This window comes from Girardinichthys multiradiatus, chromosome 21, assembly GCF_021462225.1.
Source record: "Girardinichthys multiradiatus isolate DD_20200921_A chromosome 21, DD_fGirMul_XY1, whole genome shotgun sequence".
NCBI lineage: Eukaryota > Metazoa > Chordata > Actinopteri > Cyprinodontiformes > Goodeidae > Girardinichthys > Girardinichthys multiradiatus.
This window is the reverse complement of record NC_061813.1, coordinates 36,111,676-36,131,874: the sequence shown is the minus strand read 5'-3', so window position 1 is coordinate 36,131,874 and position 20,199 is coordinate 36,111,676. Positions and strand designations below refer to the sequence as shown.

General features: G+C 39.3%; 1 protein-coding gene across 1 annotated transcript in view; it reads left to right on the top strand.

Moving 5' to 3' along the window:
- The first annotated feature begins 9,120 nt into the window (after positions 1 to 9,120).
- The window catches only part of LOC124858274 (cadherin-12-like), a 190,850-nt gene continuing 179,771 nt past the window's right edge, over positions 9,121 to 20,199 (top strand). The window contains exon 1 of the mRNA XM_047350231.1: positions 9,121 to 9,474. The gene's annotated coding sequence lies outside the window, so the exon portion shown is untranslated. The remainder of the gene's footprint in view (positions 9,475 to 20,199) is intronic.

The window sequence follows — 20,199 nt, the reverse complement described above, 5'->3', positions numbered from 1 at the left end:
TTTATATGGATACACCTTAATAAAATGGGAATGGTTGGTCATACTAACTTCCTGTTTGTGGCACATTAGTATATGTGAGGGGGGAAACTTTTCAAGATGGGTGGTGGCCATGGCGACCATTTTGAACCCAACTTTTGTTTTTTCAATAGGAAGAGTGTCATGTGACACATCAAACCTATTGGGAATTTCACAAGAAAAACAATGGTGTGCTTGGTTTTAACATAACTTTATTCTTTCATGAGTTATTTACAAGTTTCTGACCACTTATAAAATGTGTTCAATGTGCTGCCCATTTTGTTGGATTGTCAATGCAACTCTCTTCTCCCACTCTTCACACACCGATAGCAACACCGCAGCAAAAATGCTAGCACAGGCTTCCAGTATCTGTAGTCTCAGGTGCTGCACATCTCGTATCTTCACTGCATAGACAATTGCCTTCAGATGACCCCGAAGATAAAAGCCTAAGGGGGTCAGATCGGGAGACCTTGCAACTGGCCCACGACGACCAATCCACTTTCCAGGAAACTGTTCATCTAGGAATGCTCGGACCTGACACCCATAATGTGGTGGTGCTCCATTTTGCTGGAAAAACTCAGGGAATGTGCCAGCTTCAGTGCATAAAGAGGGAAACACATCATCATGTAGCAATTTCGCATATCCAGTGGCCTTGAGGTTTCCATTGATGAAGAATGGCCCCACTATCTTTGTTAACCTCGGCAAAATGTAAATGGCTGTAAACAAAGAGAAACTTGTAAATAACTCGTGAAAGAATAAAGTTATGTTAAAACCAAGCACACCATTGTTTTTCTTGTGAAATTCCCAATAGGTTTGATGTGTCACATGACCCTCTTCTTATTGAAAAAACAAAAGTTGGATTCAAAATGGCCGACTTCAAAATGGCCGCCATGGCCACCACCCATCTTGAAAAATGTCCCCCCTCACATCTACTAATGTGCCACAAACAGGACGTTAATATAACCAACCATTCCCATTTTATTAAGGTGTATCCACATAAATGGCCAACCCTGTATTCTTATCGGACATGTACTTTACACCTTGTGTGCTAGCTTACTCATTGTTATCTATAACTGTGTCGTGCAGAAGCTGTGTTTTTGTTATTGTCAGGATCTGCCATTTTGGGTTTTGTGTTTGTTTACTTTCTCAGTAAGGTCTTTCTATTCCTTTGGGTTTAGTGGTTATGTTTGTTCATTCCTTCTGTCATCCTGATAGTTTTGTTCTCTCTCCTGCCCCTTGATTTTAGTAGTTCTTTCTCCCCTCACCTATAGTTCCTCTTGTCCCTGCTTTGTCTAGTTGGTGTCCCTTCCAAATTTAGTCTTGTGTTTTATGTTAGGGTTCATAATAGGTTTCCTTAATTCGGTTTTCCATTAGTTTGGGTTTTCCCCATGCCCCTTGTTTGGACCACAGCCATGGATTTCAGCATGAAAAATCCGGTACAAACTTTTCTGGAACTTTCAAAATAAATTGCATTTAACCGACTTCCAGCACAACTTCAGAAGGGGAAAGGGGGGTAGCAGCGGACTTCCCATGATGCCACTGCCCGTATAAAACTCCCACCTTTCCAATGGTCCTTTCTCTTCCACTGCTCCTCTGCGGGACCAGGATAGCGGAGGCACAGCACGCTAATGTCTCTTTGCTGGCAAACAGACGTAAACTCTTCAACAGGATCCGAGAGTGTCATACAATCATCGATCATATACACTAAGATAAGTACAAAGGAATCACTGTTCATGTATCCGGTAGATTCATTCATGAACGGGAATTAAGGTACAAGCCTGGCTTGACTTTTCTCTCTGAGGCCAACAAAAATCAAGTTGTGTTATAGAAAGTTTCCAGCAGAGATGCTGTCTCTACGACTCCGAGTGGAGCAGTTTCCCGAAGGAGGACAACGGACGCATTACCGTGTTCACCAGTAACTTGCTGTTTGGTCAGCAGACAGAGCGAGCCGCGCCATCAAACAGCTATGGAAGTTAGCTAAAGCTAACCCTTTTGTTCACAGAGTTTTCTTCAAACTTCGTTGTCGCCTGGACAACTCCTCCTCAGCACGGTTGACATATGAGGTTAGGGTTTGGGCAGATATATTTAGGATAAAATGATCTGAACGTTTTCATTTTATGAAGTTTTGTTTGTGTGAAACTGCTATCTTAGTGCTAGCAGACTATCTGCAGCACACGTGCTCAGTTTTGTGTTCTGTTTGTGTGGTTTTAAAGTTATGATCAATCTTCTGTGTTTAAAATCATCCTTTAAATAAAGTTTGTCTTAACACGCCATCTGTGCTTATCCATTTTAACCATTTTATTGATGGGATTTTAAAGGTGCGTGTTTGATTCTGGTGCTAAGCTATCAGCTGCTTTTGTTAGCTTTCACTGCTAACAGGTAAGGACATGTGCTTGCATACTTAGGCCCATTTCTCCAGAAAGATTTGGTTATTTTCCAAAATACAGTACCTCCTCAAATAATTGACCATTTCCATAATAATATTTCTTTAAATATTTTAATAAATAAAGACAGCTAATGAGACATCGTTGAGAATTAGTTATCCAGAAGGTTGGTTTTATTCAGCAGATCATTCTTTTAAACATTATTTTATTAAAATAATATTTTATCTGATCTTGCATGGTGAATGGTTGTCTAAAGGTATGCTGATTATTGCCTAAGTTGGTTCCAAGACTAACTTAACTCCATTTCCAGATCCTTCAACATAATCCTTGGTTCTCAAACATAAACATTGCATGGTAATGTTGCATCACTCTTTTGGTCATGGTTTTCAATCATCTTTAATCAACCTGTTTATATTGTACATAGCCCATTAGTCTTCGGTATTCTTTAATTCTGCTTGGTAGTTAGTTGGATTGTTTTAGCATAGTAAAGAGTTTGTTGATTGAAATATGTTTGACTTTGAGTTGACTTATTTTTCTCTAGCTCCCGTTTCCATAGTTACATATTCCCTCAGTTCCCTACAGCCTGGTCCACACCCGTTTCATGTTTCCTCTGATTACCTGCCTCCCTGTCTCATTGGTCTATACTCCACTTCCCTCAGCTAATAAGCTCTCTAGTTCTCATTGTTCCCCGCTGGTTCCTTACGTTGACAATCCTCATTGTATTCCCGAGTTTATCTTTATGGTTTGTTTGTCTCCTGACTGTACACCTGGAGTACTTGCCTGTAAGTTGTTGCTTTTAAATTAAAATGTCTTCTACTCACCATGCAGCCTCCTCGCCGTGATTTGCATTTTGGTCCTGCCACCAAACCCACAACCCTGATACTTATATTAGGAGTAATGATTTCTGCTGTTCTGTCCCTTTTTTCCTGAATGAAAATATATATATTTTTTAAAAACTACACTGGATTACTGTGCTGACCTGCCTGTTGAGTGGAGGTTAATTATCAAAAATATCCCCAATAGAAAGGACAGTCACATGAGCCCAATGAGCTAATAGCACTGATGCGTCCTGTCAGCAGGTCAGTTTTCCCAAACCCAATGACCTCTGATTTATTTGTATTTATTTAAGCAGAGGAAGTTCAGCACCATCCATGTTTTTACATCCTGTAAACACTTCTGCAAATTCTCTATACACAGGGCTCCATCACATTTATTAGGTAAACCTGGATGTCATCTGCATAACGATGAAATTACACTTTTTTTTTTTTTAAATAGACCCTAGTGGAAGCAACTATATAGAAAATAAAATGGGCCCTAAAATTGAACCCTGAGGTACGCCATGTTTGAGAAAACTGTCCAAGTTAGAAAGAAAAACTCCTATCAAACTAGTCTTGATAATAAAAAGACACGATTCATTGTGTCGAAGGCAGCAGTGAGATAACAAATTAAAACAGCAGAAACTACAAAATCAACAGCTTAAAGCAAATTACCTTTCAGTCTGGTTTAAGTCATGTCACAGGACTGAAACACCACTTCTCAACTTCTTATAAATGCCATATAGCTCAAGACAGTTTTGTAACTAAAGATAAACCACCATTTCTATTTTTTTTAAGAAGAAAGGACAGCTTGTAAAGTTGCCTAAAGTTTGAGAGAACATTAAGATCCAGGTTGCTCCTTTTAGGAAGAGGTTGTGCAACAGCATCTTTAAGAGCAGCTGGAACATAACCCACAAGAAGAGAAACTGACTACCCAGGGACCCACAGCACTAAAGACCTCCTTCAACAGTCTGGGGGGAATACTGTCACCTGGACAGTACGAAGGCCTCAGGTGTTGAACTATTTCAGAAATCACATGCTCAATATGTTGTAAAACAGCAGGAGATACAGGCGAAATAGCAGGATCAGGGTGCAAAGTAAGGGTAAAAACCTGACAGCACTACATTTATCAAGAACATTTTTTAAAACCTTTCACAAGTGAAACACAAGCAGTCAGGCACAAAATTACAAAAAAAAAACTGGGCCATGGCATTTTTGACAGCAGCCTCATACTCAGTTTTTTAACATCTCCAAAAAAATGTGAAGCCTGTCCTTCTGTGTTCATTGAGCCACGGCTCCATAGTTGGTTTTCCAGAGTTTTGTCGTAAAAGGAGCAATAACATCTAAAATATCCATAAAATCATTCAGGAGCTGATCAACATTTTCATTCTGATGAAACCTCAGAGAAGGAAACTCACAGTCAGTAAAAGCACCTAAAAAATGTGAAGCAATATGTGTGTTGGTCAGGTGCTGTGAGCACACAAAGGTACACTTTAATGCAGCACAGCTTAACTGTAAGTTAGGTACCACTGCTGCAATATCAATTATCTACTTTTCAAATAAAAGACAGCAAATTTTGTTTATTTTGCAAGATCCAAATTGTGTTAATGCATAAATCTCAAAGAAATCCTAAATTTAAAAACAACACATTGATATAAGGTAAGCTTTGTTTTACATAAAAACATTTGGTAGAGTACATCTAGAATCCCATCCAGTGCGCATGATGGAGCCATGGAGCAAGTAAGTAAAGAAAACCTGAATCTTAGACCCTGACCTTACACCCAGTTCATTGTGCTTGCTCAGCCTTTACTCTGTCAAGAATAATGAAACATCACAACAATGAGTGCCCCTCATTCAAACACCAAATAACCTTAACATTTAGGTGACCTAGAAAGAATCTATCACAAAGAATTGTTTGCACAAAATAAAATTATAGCTGCAAAAACTTTTATTTGCCTCAAACACAGAACAGATCTACAAAGGGACGATATTTTGATGGGTTTAGAGCCCCAAATTACTAATAGAGACAAAGACTTAAAAAGACAAACACAAATGACATTTTTATCTGGCACCAGTTTTATCCCACATGGCAATTCTGGCAATCAAAAATGGCTTGTTATGTTGCTGAAGAGTAACTCTGCTGTGTTCTCAGTTTTCCTGGCCAATCACTGATATATTCATCATCTGTGGACCCTTCTTGTTTATAGGCTGAGGCTGACGTTTTATGAGCATTTTCATAGAAGATGACCCTGTGGTGCAGTATAATGAGGGCTATTTCAGTTTGATGGCCAGCCATATGCTTTCAGTCTGGACTGCACTGTGGAGGAGATGCATCAAATGGAAAACGGTGACAGAGAATGAGGTAGCGACGGTTATTTCAAGCAAACGAACTGTTTGACAATTACTTAGAAAATATTCTTACATAAAAAGACTGACAACTTAGTTTTTAGGTGTTTTTTATTCATCATTAAAACATAAAGTGTTAATACAGTTTCCATTATAGAGTGAGTGTAAAAACAAAAATGTTTGTTATGAACTTTTACTGCCGTTTGTCTTGCACAGGACACTATTGTAAAGGAGATTCTTATTTTCAGGTTAAATTTAGTAAGAATAAAAAGTGCAACTTAAATTTTAATGGGGGCTATAAAATGTTAAGATTCAGGACCTCTCTTTGAAAAAACAAAGGGGTGTCCACAAGGCTAGGATGTAGACTTGCGCTGAATATATTCATTGTTTTCTCAAATCCTGCTGTTAAAAACACTGAATGTCCAGATGAGGACACATATGCCTGTTGGTAATTTATTCCATAATTCAGTTAGTCCAATATATAAATGTACAGCAAATAACAGGGCACCTGTTCAGCAAGTTAAGGTACGGCCTAATGATGGCAGCTTTATAATCCTTTCCAAATAAAATGAATGAATAGATGTGGGTATTATACACTTTTTATTATTTTGAAGGATGATTTTAGTAGATAAATTGTTTCAAAATACTAATATATAGGAAAAAAGGTTTGTACGTAATCACTAAATAGAATAGAAAATACATACAGGACATTAGTTGCATTCCACAAGATGGCTGGCTTGTCTTGTAGTTTTCTTTCTGCTCTCGGTGGAGGAGGACCCTTTTTCTTTGTCTCCCGCACCCTCCCATATCTGCCCTGCTTCAGCTCTGTGTCTTGTCTTCTTTTTGGATCCTCTTTTTGCATATCTTCCAAAACTCTGAGTTCTGGATTTCGTCAGCTGGTCTCTCAATGCAATTGATCAAATTTTCGCTACAAAAAGACAGGGTGAAGGAGAACCCTCTTGTCCAGACGGGACATATATCTCTGGATACACAATGGACTCCTTGCAGAAGTGGAGGATTGTGTGTTTGTCGATAATGTCAGTAGAGGATGTTGAAGATGTGTATATAATGGGATGTTTGATATCAGGATTTCTGCTTTTTTGAGTCTGCAGTTACCTGGCATATCGAGAAATTTGGAAAACGTCAGCAGCTGCTCTGGCAATTGTAAGGCTGCCTGGCATGTATGATGGATCTGCAGAGCGATTAACACTCAGACTGAGAACTTACGCGAGCTGAATCGCAGACTGGATGTGATCCTTACACAGGATCGCAGGCAGGTTGCGGTTCCTGAATTCAGGGGTGAAATGGGATAAATCTTAGAGAAAGTTGTTCGCTCTCAAGGCTGACGGAAAATTAAAAGTCAGCCTAACCCAAATAATTGTTTTTCTGAATCTGGCTCCCCTGCACGGCCTTGATGGCTGGCTATCTTCAACTTCTCCTGGAAGTTATGTAAACATGACGCTCTGCTCCCTCCCTTCCTTGAGGATATCTGTGGAGCTGCTCAGAACTTGGCCGGTTGATGAACATTCCAACATACCATCAAGGACAATGGTTTCTGTGACAGTGCTTCATGGACTTACTTGCACACACTCACTTGCACACTCACATGCTCAAGATAAACATATGCAGCCCCTCACATCGCCTTCACCGATCCCATGCATGATGTTGTTTTGTACACGTGTTGCTTCTTTGTGCTGAGGTTTTTTTTGCAATCTCAAACTGTATCCTGCTAAGGATAAAGTGTGAAATATGATTTTTGTCCCCTCTACTTACCTAATGTGGCCTCTTTTCTCATCTAGCAAGGGCAGTGCCTGTGAGTGGGCAGCAAAGCCTTGGTGACCCGTCCCCCCCTTGTCTTGTTTCATGATGTCTGTCTAGATGGGTTGTACCGAAATTCTAATTTCCCCTCGGGGATCAATAAAGTATTTTTGAATTGAATTGTAAAGTGCCTTGCGATGATAACTGCCACTAATTAAACAAGCTTAAATGAATCTGAACTGAAATATATAAATAGTCTTATTTATTTGGTAAGTACGTCATAAAAAACAGCCTTCTGCCTAAAGAATTATATTAGCGTTGGGCAAACAACTTTGTCCATTACTGCCATATTTTAGTAATGCTATCAATAGGACACTAATAGAATAGGGTGATTGCACATAACATTTTGACAATTCACATTTTCTTACCATAACAAATGTTTAGAACACCTTTATAAATGGATGGAAGTGGATTGAGTATAACTTGATTTGAGTCTTACGTATCTGTTATGACTTTTTTTGTAGTGCTCTAATGGAATGAGTACTTAAGACAGCTGTTCAGAGTTGCATGTAAAAATAAAATATAGTACCCAGTGAAGTTATATATATTAATTCTCTAAACTGAAGACGTTCCTAAAAGGACTTGTTGTAAATTTAACTATTTTCAGGTGCCCCTCTTGTGGTTCTTGCATTGAGAACCTATTGGTGGGGACAGAGTGGTGTAAATGGATGTTAATGATGGTAAATCCAAAAGCAGAGCTACAATTATTCAGAACATCATCCTGAAATGTTTCCAAAAAGCAAAGCTGCATAAATAATGTTATGTTCAATCCATCACTGAAGTTGGAACTTGGATCTGGGAACAACATTACATTTACGTTGTGCATGTTCTAGCTGCAAGTCGTAAAATCTGTCATGTTTTTGTGGCGCTAACCGCTATTAGTGAATATGCCAATAAAAACCATCATAAGCGCAAAGAAGAATTTATTCCAGTAGTTTTGCTTATGTTTGGTAGCCATATTAGATGTTAAGCTTAGATAGATGTTGGAAAAATCAAAGTCTCCAACTCTCCAAGTACAAATGGATCAGGCAATGCATTTTAAGTTAGTGGATGAAAAAAACCACTGTATGTTATTGTGGCTACCTCTTTAGTCAAATTTAATATAACCTAATCATGTACACATTTGTGTATATGATTAGATCACCTAGCATGCATCTTGCCAGGGTTTCCCTGACAGAGTAAACAAGCTTTTCTGCAGCCCTTCTGTGTTTGTCTAAGGTGCTCCATTATCTTTGACCATGTGGCAAGCCTACAATTACATTTACAGTTTGTGATATTTGTGATTTTTGACAAAGGATTTCAATGGAAAATTCTGGAAAAAAAAAAAAAAAAAAACTAGTTAAACAAGGTCCAAGTTTGTCTTGAAAGACAAACCATCACATAGGACAAAAGAAGCATCTCCAACAGTTTCTCCAATTAGAATGTCCCCTGTGGCCCCAGTGCACAGCACTGGCTCTGTGTGTGTGCATGTGTGTCTTAGGGGGGTTATGGGGGCGGGGTGTTATTTGGCTCTAATCTGCTTGATGATGAAGATCCTCTGTGTTCAGAGGGATCTGATGAGGGAGTTGGGGAGAAAGGGTGGGGGCTTGTGGGTGGGTTGGAGGAGGTGGGGGTGTTGCTCTCCTACCTTACACCAGTGCAATCATGACCGTCGCTCACCACTGAGCTGGCAGTGCTTCCAAACCCTCCTCACATTTTCTCCTTGCTTCAAACACACACCTCTCTTTTGGTGCATACACACACACACACACAGATTGCCCTGCTCACTCAGTCGCTCGCTCCCCCCCCACCATTCAGTCGTCGTTCTGCATCCGCTCGGACGCACTCCACTTTAGGTACAGCTCCTGTGCATTCTCCAGCGCAGCGCATAGTCACAGGCGTCTTGTTATGCTCCAGTGCAGCGCTCAAAGTGAACGCAGCGAGCGGGATGATGACTGAAAGGCACCACAGAGGAAAGCAGGGAGAGAAAAGGAATTGAAAAGGAGAGAAAGGAAAAAAGAGGGAGACTGATCTTGCATAAAGGTGGAAGGACAGTTTGATTCAGTGAGAATTTGGATTAAACTGGGTGATTCTCTGCTTCCAAGTTACCATTACAGGTAAGTGTGTGTTTACATTGAGCTATTCTCTCTACCTCTATTTATTTAACATGAAGTCCAGATTTTAAAATTACAGGAACTAAATGAAACAACTCCACCTTCGCTTGGTTTTCATCTCACTTCATGATGCTCTGTTTGATGAACTTATTGGTTGAATTTCCTATAACAAACCCAAGTTGAGCACCTCTTGCAAACATCCAGTGAAGCGGGATGAAACGTGTGCCCTTGACAGTGTTGTTATGCGGTTGAACTTCGAGCGTCGCCGCCACTTTTTGGCAGCCCTGCGCCTCCTGTGCTTCTCTGTCGGGGCTCATACAGCAAGATGATTTCGGAAAAAAGGCATCAATTAGACACGTGTCAGGATCCAGTGAAAGTGCCGACATCAGTTGCAACTTCCTCTTTTGGATTCATCTGCATATGAAAAGGGCTGTGCGGCTTTTTAACTCTGTGCTCAACAGTGATTATCTCACCACGTTGTGTCAAAAGGTTTTGGCAAGTTATTCAGAGCCGTGCTTATGATGCCGAGCTGCACAAAAACAAGTCCCATCTCATCCAATCAACCCTAAAATGATCTGATGAACTGTGGGAAATAATACTCTAGTACAAGTGAATTATATTTGACCCTAATGTATCAGACATGTGTTGAGTTGAAAAACGCACTGGGTCTACATGCTTGAGAGCATTCCTTTTGTTTGCAGTCTTTAACAGCAATATTCCAAGACTAACATCTTTCTTAAGTTGTTGGCAGGTGAGAATCTGAAGAAGTCTGGCAAGAGAAACAACAAGATCACAGATGTAACCTCTAACCCATTATTCAGTGACAGCTGTTCATTTGGATTAACAAGATTGGAAAGAGATCAACAGAAAAATGAAGAATTGATTTCACCTGAGAAGTTTCCTTTTGTTTACTTTCACTCTATTAGATCAGTTCTCTCCATTGATGCAACAGCAAGTGTCGATTTGGATGAGGGAGATTGGAAATACATTGACAATAAAGTAAAGAGATCTATTGATTCTACAAGCCCGTTGCAACTTATAATTACATTAGTTATGCATTCCATCTTGCAAACAAGTGGCGTCCATTTGGGGAGGTTTTAGGCAACGTGGATGGTGGACTTTGCTTAAGAAGTTTCTTTTTGTTTGGATTCTTTTAGGGCAATACTGCAAAGGGGTAACACAATTATTGGGGTATAGCAAGAGAAAACAATGTGAAAGAAACTGGATAGGGCTAGTGTTTTGCTTGGAAACAGGATCACAGTTGTGACCTTTCCCCTGTTACGCAGTAGCAGCTGTCGATTCAGATGAGTGACACTGGAAATATAGTGACACAAAAATGGAGATCTTCTATTGATTCTGCAAACCCATTGCTAGTTGTAATTACATTAGATATGCATCTCCTTTTGCAAACAAGTGGCAGCCACATGCACTTGCATGAACTTAATCCACTTTTGCGGGCTTTTTAGGCTATATGCATGATTGATTTTGCGTATGGAATAATTAAGTATCAGTCCTTTCATTTTCTTGGTATTTGCAATGTTTTTCTAGTCTACAGAGGTGCCATATGCGGCTTTTCAGTGAATCCCATCCTCACTTACAGATTAGATGAAGAATAAGCCTTTACCCTCCACTGCTTGAGGCAGATCTAATGCACCCTTACTCAAGTGTGTGAGGTGCTGAGTTCTCTTATCAACATTCAGCTGAAAACACCTGCTTTAGAATAATCAAATTATACTCCAAGGAGTCCGTGTCTCGGGAAAAGGAGATGCCGGACCCTTTGAGTACACAGAGGCTACTGTGCAGAAAATGAGCATTCAAGACATGCAGCCACTGACCACTCAGGTATTATAACTCCATTAGAGGGGGATAAGTCAAGGCACATGCAATATACTGGAAGTTATTAAGAGAAGCCTGCCTCTCTAACTGACTCAGATGCACGTGAAGGCAATATCTTCACCGATCTGCTGACTGGAACATGATATTCTCCTGAGATAACCTATGTGTGAATAATGCCAGTCTGTATTCTGGCTCTTGTCTCCTGCGGTTGCACATGTTGAGCGCTGCCCTTGATAGATGCCGGTCCAGCCAAAGGACAGGAGGCAGCATCCCATCACAGTGCCTAACACTGAAAAGCATTACATCAGATTATCTTTTTACTGGCTGCACCACACTGCCAGTGTATTTGCACAGATTAAATCAAATCCCAGTTGTTTTGCAGAGAAAAATAATTTGTTCACTGACATTTAATTATAACTGATAAGCTCCCTACTGATTTCTAGTTGTTTGTTTTAGGGTATAAAACTACTGCATGCCGCCAAAGTGAAACATGTCATCCCATGCCATCATCGGTTGACTGTTATACATCAGCTGCTGCATGAAAATCAAAGGAAAAATCAACTCTGCACTGTGTCCATGTAAATTTAATGGCTAGACTAAGTGCTCTATGGTAAATTACAGCATATGTCTACCGAGCTGTCATGTCTTTGCTCTGTTTGATTATAGAAAGCTGTTATTTATAGATAGTCCGCAGCCCTTACCATAACGCAGAACTACAGTGATCAGTCATACGGATGTACCACCTATCGCTGCATTTCTAAGTGCACGTCCATCAGGAGCCTAGGGGCTCAAATGGAATCAATACTTGAGATTATTTGGAGTCTCCAGACTCTCTTTACCTTAGACACGGCAATCTCCGCCCCCCACTCAATGGACTCATTTTGACATCATTCCGCTCTAAATGAGGTGTGTCCGAGTGTGTGTGCATGCACCAAAGTGCATCTGTCGGCACGCATTACTGTAGCGCCAAAAGATGTAATAAGCTGTCAGAAACTTGCTTCTACACTTTCAAGCATCTGAATGCTAATCAGACAGTGATTTGCTTGTTCTGTCTGTGCTCTCAGCCAGTCTCAAATGAAAGTATTGCACTGTGCCTGTGTAAACGGGCTTTGTGTCCGGCAGCAATTTTTCCCTCACTGTGAGCCACACTCAGTCAAGACCCCTGCAGACCCCCCAAAGACCAGACGCTCCCTGCCTCTCTAGACAATCATCAGCGACAGTCCTAAACATCTCAAATTAAAGTCTTGCAGTGATGGATGACTCTCAATCTCCCGGAGATATTGCACACGCTCCTTGTCTGAATGATGGGCAACTCCTCTCCACTCCACTTAGCAATTATTTATATAGATTTGTTCGTCTGTCGTTTTTTTTGTTCCTTCATTTCTTCTTCTCTGTGGTAGAAACCTGCCCCCCACAGAGGTAAAAGCTCACAGTTTGTGCAGGCCTCTCATTTCGAGGCTTTCTTTCTGTAAAACAAACGAATGGAACTTTCCCTGTGGTGTTTGCATGTTATCTGAAGCGGGCGGTGAAAATAGAAGTAGGAAGGATGCGGTTACCTGATGATACCATTTCATATCGAAGACAACTGTTTCGCCTTAAGAAAAAGACAAAGCGGCGAGCTCGGTATGGTGTTCCGTGTAAGATAAAAGGTGAGGCGGCTCCTCTGAGGCTCAAACTGCACACTGTCTGAACACTGATTATTACTCACACATGAGCACTGCTGGGTTTTTTATCTTAGAATGTCCACAGTCGGAGGGCCAGAGAAAAACAACATTATTAATCAGCCTTCACATATTCCTTTTTTTTCTTACAATCCCACCTAAAATCATTGTAGTCCACAACCTTTGAATATTTCCAGAAAGCTTCAAGGTGAGGTCGGTATATCGTCTCCTCTTCTGTTCGAATAGAAGAAAAATCCTGTTTAAAACACTCCAAGGCAAGTCTTAAAATACCTCAATGACCTGGGGCCATTGTGTTCCTGGCGGATTTCTACGGTCCCTTTGAGAGATTCACCACGCATTCACAACAAACCGAAGACGTAAACCATTCTGAACGTACACCTTCACTTCCTCCCCCCCCCCGAGACTTTTAAACAAAGTCAGAGCAAGTAGGTTTTAGAATATTCTTTGGTGAAAATACATCAGTCATGGTGTCCAAACCTTAAAAGAAAATACAACTGATAACAGTAACAGTTATCAAGCCTGCAACAAATACTTTTTTGAGGTAGAAAGAGCAATCATAATACCTAACATGACCTCCCAAATAAATAGATAAAGGACATGCAATGTTATCTTCCATGTAAGCAACTTAAAATTGGGATTGAAATAACAAAGTGGAAAAGATCTCCAGAAAGAGGTTCACGAATGTCTAAAAGTGGTAAAAAAAAAAAAAAAAAAAAAGTGTTAGTGTTAGTGTTTCATCAAACCCAGACTTTTAACATCTTCCTTTAGGCTTACTTTGGATGAGATTAATAAGCTACAGAAAGTATAGTTTTCAACATGTTTTTGGGGATAAAAAATACTCACATTAGGGATTTCAGGGACTCCAGTCCTTGAGGGCCAGTGTCCTGCAATTTTAGGTGTGTCTCTGGTTCTACATACCTGAATCAAATGGCAAATCAGATTGCCTCCTCAGCATACAGTCAATTTCTACCAAGTCCAAATGCTGACCTAATTATTTCATTCAGGTGTGTTAAAGTAGAGGCAAATCTAAACATTTCAGGACTCTGGCCCTTGAGGACAGGAGTTCAACATCTCAGCAGTGAAGAAAGAGGTTAGCTATGAGGCAATGATCTCACAATACCAGTCCACCTTCTGTGTGCCTTTCTTTTCATAAAGGCATTTGAGCGAAACCCTTTTTATTTTTTATCAATATAATTTAGGGATCCAATTTCTTCAGCCATCAGACTACTTTATTAATTGCACCAAATATTGCATGTTTAGTTCATTTGAGGCACCCCCCCCCCCCCAATAAATTTACTTTTGCATTTTTAATAAAAATGATTTTTGTGGTCCTCGGATACTTTCAATTAGGAGATTTTTGCCCTCAAGGTAATGAGTTTGCACACATATGGTCCTTCCAAGCCATCAGTTGTTGCTGTGACAATAAAATACATCTGTTTAATAAGTACTGGTTAACAACAACCAACAATAAAGTCAAGTACACCTACAGAGCAGGGATAGTGGTGAAATGGAACTCTGTTGTAAAAACTCACTAAAAGCCAAGCAACCCATTTATTTAAGTCTTTTCCGTTGAAGACTGAGTAACAGCCTGTCATTGCTGGCCAATTTTAAACAGACAAACAATTAGAAATCTATGTGTATAACCATGCATTTGTGATGCATTGCTTCTGATCTGTCAGTGATGTTCTCACTCCTTGGGACTCATCGGAACAATAAACAGCCATCTGTGACTGGACTCAACTCCATAACCTTAAACACAACCCCGCTGGCCCCCTATTGGCAACTTGGGAAAGATTTCCTGTCACACAGGTGAATGACTATTAGTTTAGTGACCCTAGAGGTAAAGTGAGATTGTAATGATTTCTAGAGAGGTTGCCAAGGGGCCTTTCATTACTGGGGCCAAGCCTTTCTGCAGGAAAGTGCAAGGCAAAAACAAATATTGAATACTCCCATTTTGGTGAACTGATTAAATTTTGCAGATAACTCAGAGGCCATTAATGGGTGGTGTTTTTTTCACAATAGTCTTGCTGGGTCAATACATTTTTCATTTAAGCCTGGCTCCTCAGAATCTTAATAAGTTTGTGTGGCAGCAGTCCATCAGTTAATCCTTCAGTAATGATAATAAGAGCTGGCATCTTATTCATGGAGCTTGACATTAAAGCTCCTGTTGATGACTTTTATTATCAGGTAATCTGACATTAAATCCAGTCTTTCAAAGAGTCCACTCATTTATGGTGATATTAGATTCGGTATATTTAAATTTGATTCTAGATTTATTTGTCATGTACAAGGCATTTACATTTTTTTTTCATCTCAATGAAACATTTACATTTGTTTGAGATGACCTGGGATTTATAATGCACTGCTGATTACTTAGTAATTAAGAATTCAACATATGGCCATATGGTCCCATCTTATTGTTTCTAAAAGTATACTGTGAGATCTAAATCATCTTAAGAATGAAAAGCTGGTATATTTTTAAAATCTACACAAGCACCTATTAATAATTTTAGAAAGCATTTGTAAATATTGTTTTCTTCTTGAAATGTTTCTTCTATCCATCACTGACAATCATTTCAATAACATACGGAGATCCTTAAGTGAGTTTCCCCATACTGCAGACAAACTTTCAGTAAAGCGACTCGCATTTACCTTTTTCTTTACTACGGTTGAGCAGTATACCCGCTCCAGCATATAGGCTACTTTTAATGTTGAGCTGCATGAATGTTTAAATGTATTTCCCATTTGTTCACCAATTCCACCACAATATATTAGACATCATCCCTGTATTATCAGCCTTGGAAACATTTTGTAATACCAAAATCAGAATTTATTGAGATAAAGAAAAAAATATGCTGAAGGTGTTCCTAAAACTGAGCAAGCATAAAGAGTGTGTACAAAAGCTGTTCTGCATGTGATTTGTAATATTTTAGATGTAATCTCTAGTCTGTGTGCACAAGTACGCCCAATAGGAGGTTGATCCTGATGTATCTCATTGTCTTGATATCATGGCAGGTTATTAGGCTTCTGTTTTACTTACAGAAATTAGATGCTAAAACAGCAGTTGCTGGCTGATACTGGAGCGAAATGCAAAATTCTGTTGGACACAAAATATTAGTCTGCTCCTTTATACTGTCGTTATGCTATGAGTATACATTAAAGCTTAACGGCAAGTAATGTCACCCACTGTTTTTATGATAGAGCTTCCACTTTGTGACAGTGGTAACATTATAAGCCTTTTGCTGCATTTGTACTTTTGAGAGAGTAATGAAACTAGACAACCCTCAAGAATATCAAATAGGAAAGTCTGAGGTTTCTCACAAACTAAAACCTCCACATCTAACAAGTTTAGTGAATGTAAATACATCTAAAACTGCACCAACTTAAATCCAATATGGCTGGCATGACTAAAATGTCCTGCATTTGTAAGAGGAATACAACATTTCTGAGTTCCACATCAGAAAGTCATATTTGAACACCATCTTATGTTAAAATTCTAAGAGGAAAAAAAAAAGTTTTTTTTGTATTATACACACCTGTCTTTACCTCCAAATCCAATATGGCTGCCACAAAAAAAAATTTGCATAACTTTAGACAACATTTCTGTATTCCAAGTCAAACGATTGTGGAACATAACCTAAAATAAAGGGGAAAATGTGAGATTTCTCACCCGACCAACCCTGCACTCTAATAAAGCCTCCTTGCTTAAAAATGTGTTTTATTTATAATTGGAAGACAAAATTTCCAACTTCATTTCAGGAAAGTCAATTGCATATAAAGATGTAATATACGTACTGCCCTGCCCTATAAAACCCAAACTGGCTGATGAACATTAAAGTATTTGTTGAAATTAAAGACAAAGTTTTCTTAGTTCCAAGTTGGAAAAATCTGCTTGAATCTCACAAAAGATGGAATTCGAAGGGGGGAAGTCTGATGCTTATCACTAATCTCCACTTCCAAAGGCGATAATTCTGGAGTTAAGTTTGACATTGTGTATCTTATGACCATCACATACATAGCACTGTTAAATATTTTGTATTAAAATAGCTTATTTCTAACTGTTTTTGAGTACAATTAAAACATGCAGAGAAATATTTCATTTCAACTGCTAACAATAGTTAGCCTACTCCTTTAGCATAACATTTTGCAAACCCAACTGGTTTTTCCAGCTTGTTACTGAAAAATGGGGATGTCCTTCCCTGATGTGACTGCTGACTTTAGTGGGAAAGTAAAAACATAAATAATTTTTGGGAACTGCTCCTTTTGTTATAGGCAGCGGATAGTTTGTAATAAATTTAGCAGCTGCTTTTGTGTATATTGAATTGTTATTACTACAGCATTTCTAGTCTCCAAATGCATAAAAATAACAAAACATATATACACATATATTTTTAAAAGGTAGGAAGCCATTTGCCATTATCCAAGAGCAATAAAATCTAAATCCTTGCATTTAATTTTATCCTTCAAGTCCAGCAGAAAACCTTTGATGTAAAAAAAACCCCTAAAATCTCTGAAGTGTGGTCTTGGATGAAAGCATAAGGACAAAGAAGCACTTTGCACTCTATTCATTCGTGCTTATCTTCAGACAAATGCCTTTGTGGAAAATGTCAGAGAGGAGATAGCGGAACATTGTTGTCTGTTTCTTAGTTTGCAGTTCTCAAGAGTGCCGGTCTAACATAAAATTGCCCATTCACCTCCAACACACTTAAATCACAGTGACTCTTAAGGACATCTTTTTTTTCTGTACAGGGCAATTTGACTTAATGGCCTACCATTTCAAACCAGTTATGCCTTAGACAAACCATGAACCTGTGAAGTGATAAAGCTTTGCACTTTTTCCATTAAATAGAATAAGAAATCATCCTGACAGACTCTAGATCTTGGCCTGTAGGTGAGGCTTCATATGAACGAGACCTCCTCAAGGTCAGCTTGATCGGGCTTTCTTCAGTGTGCTAGTCTTGTGATAAATAGGACGTGGTGCAAAGGAAAGAGGATGCAAACTACAGGAATACAAGAGGAATGTATATTTACATCGTTAATGTGATGTGTTTACTTGTAAACGGAGACCATAGAGAGCTGACTGCTTCTCCATTTTGACCTAAATTAAAAAGAGCAGGTTCCAAGATCCTTATTTAACTGTTGTCCTTAAATACAGAAGGAAAGATGAAGTTCATTCATGAAAAATTAAAATCAAAGGAATACCATTTATTTGTTGCAACCTTGTAAGATAAATAATGAATGCAGAGTTGTCCTTTGTAGCCAGATCACATAATAAATCATTATTAGGACTCTCTTAGCTACTTATTTAATGCATTTGTAGTAAAAATAAATGTAAATTTTGTTTGTATTTAGCAAATAAAAAGGAAATAAAAACACTTGAGGGAATAAAAAAATGTAGGTGTACTCTGAATTTTCAGTTGAGAACATGCTTGTTATTGCATGCGCTTGTGAGCAAAGGGCCATTAAGTTGCACACCAAGGTTGCACAGGCTACTTCAAAGTGGCTGTGGATCAGGAGAGGATAGCTACGGGTGGCGCTGATTGCTACCTGGTTAAAAGTCAAGGCTTTTCAACCCCAACTGGTTTGTCTGGGTTAGATTGTCTCATGTTAGATGTCCCCAGGAAACATCACGAATGATGTCTCTACAGGCATTGAGAAAATATATACATCAAAAGTACTTAACAAGAAGGCGTCCCTATGATGGAGGACAGAAATATGGCTTTGATTTGCTGCAAGTTGCACAAAAAAAGATGGTACTGGAACGATTCAGGGGGATGACGAGATGGAGAGCAACATCAGTTTTCGAAGTCTTGCCATAGATTCTCAATTGTGTACTTTGACTGGGCAAGTCTAACACATGAATGTGCTGTGACCTAAATCATCCCATTGTAGCTTTGGCTTTATCTTCAGGGGTCATCTGCTGGAAGGTGAACCTCCACTCCAGTCCTAGTTTATTCTGCAGACCTTTAGCATGACCTTCAATATACCATCCCCATGATTAAAAAACAAGGTGGTAGCAGGATCATGCTGTGAGGAAGCTTTTCTTTGCATGGTCAGAGGTAATGAAAACATTGACAATTCTTGGGTGGGGATTTGAGGAAAACCATCACCACAGCATGGTGCTGTCACCACCATGTTATACGGTGGTAAAACGTGGTGACATGCATGTGCTTAACATTATCACCAATCAATTAACTCTCTGCCTGAAGCCATTTTTAGGAACAACAGAACTCTGTGAAATTATCCTTAGGTCTGGGATATGGCAGCCAGCGCTAAGCACAATAATACCCGCTGTCCTGGATGGCATTGTTAATTCGACCAGTCCATACATCAGATTTGCCTAAAATTGTGGCCCTACATGATATGTTTTTGACTCTCCACCTCACTCACAAACACCTTGATTTCTGCTTTGGTGAAATTGCATTTGTTTGCTCTTTTCTCCATGGTTGCCATTGTTAACCGTGAAATAACATATCAGCTGGCTCATTTAAGTACATGTTGACATTAATGAGGGTCTTTGCATTAACCATTTATTGTTGAATGTGGGCATGTGGAGGGCAGAACAAGAAGCAGAACCTTGTACACAAACGTCGATGTGCAGCTGTGATTTATAAAGGGGAAATTGCTAAGTGGTGTGCGGGTGCATAGTTTTATAAGTCTGGATTTTGTTTGACGTGCACCCTTTTTGGCTTTTGGGCATATGTACGCTTTCAGTATAGATTCTACACAATGGTTTATAAATGAGATATCTGATTTGTGGCGTGTATGACTAATAGTTTACCTGCATTTTGACCCTTCCCACCTGTGCTGTGGTTCTCCACAGCACCTCAAAGTTTTGATGGGCCTCTTGGCTGCTCATCTTGTCTGCAGTCGTGTTATACTCTGTTTTCAAACTGAACAGAGCTCTGTAAGATGTTCAAAACATTGGGTTATTGTTTAATAATCTAACCCTGGTTTAACCTTCTCCCTGACCTATCTGCTGTGTTCATTGGTCTCCAAGATGTGTTTGTTTACTAATGTTCTCCAACAAACCTCTGAGGCCTTTACAGAACAGCTGCATTCATGCTGAGATTAAATTACACACAGGTGGACTCTTTTTACAAAATAAAGTGGCTTTTGAACACTACTGGTCACATTGGATTTTATTTAGGGTTATTACAAGGGGGTGAATACAGTGGCACAGGACACATTTTACAGTTTTACTTGTATA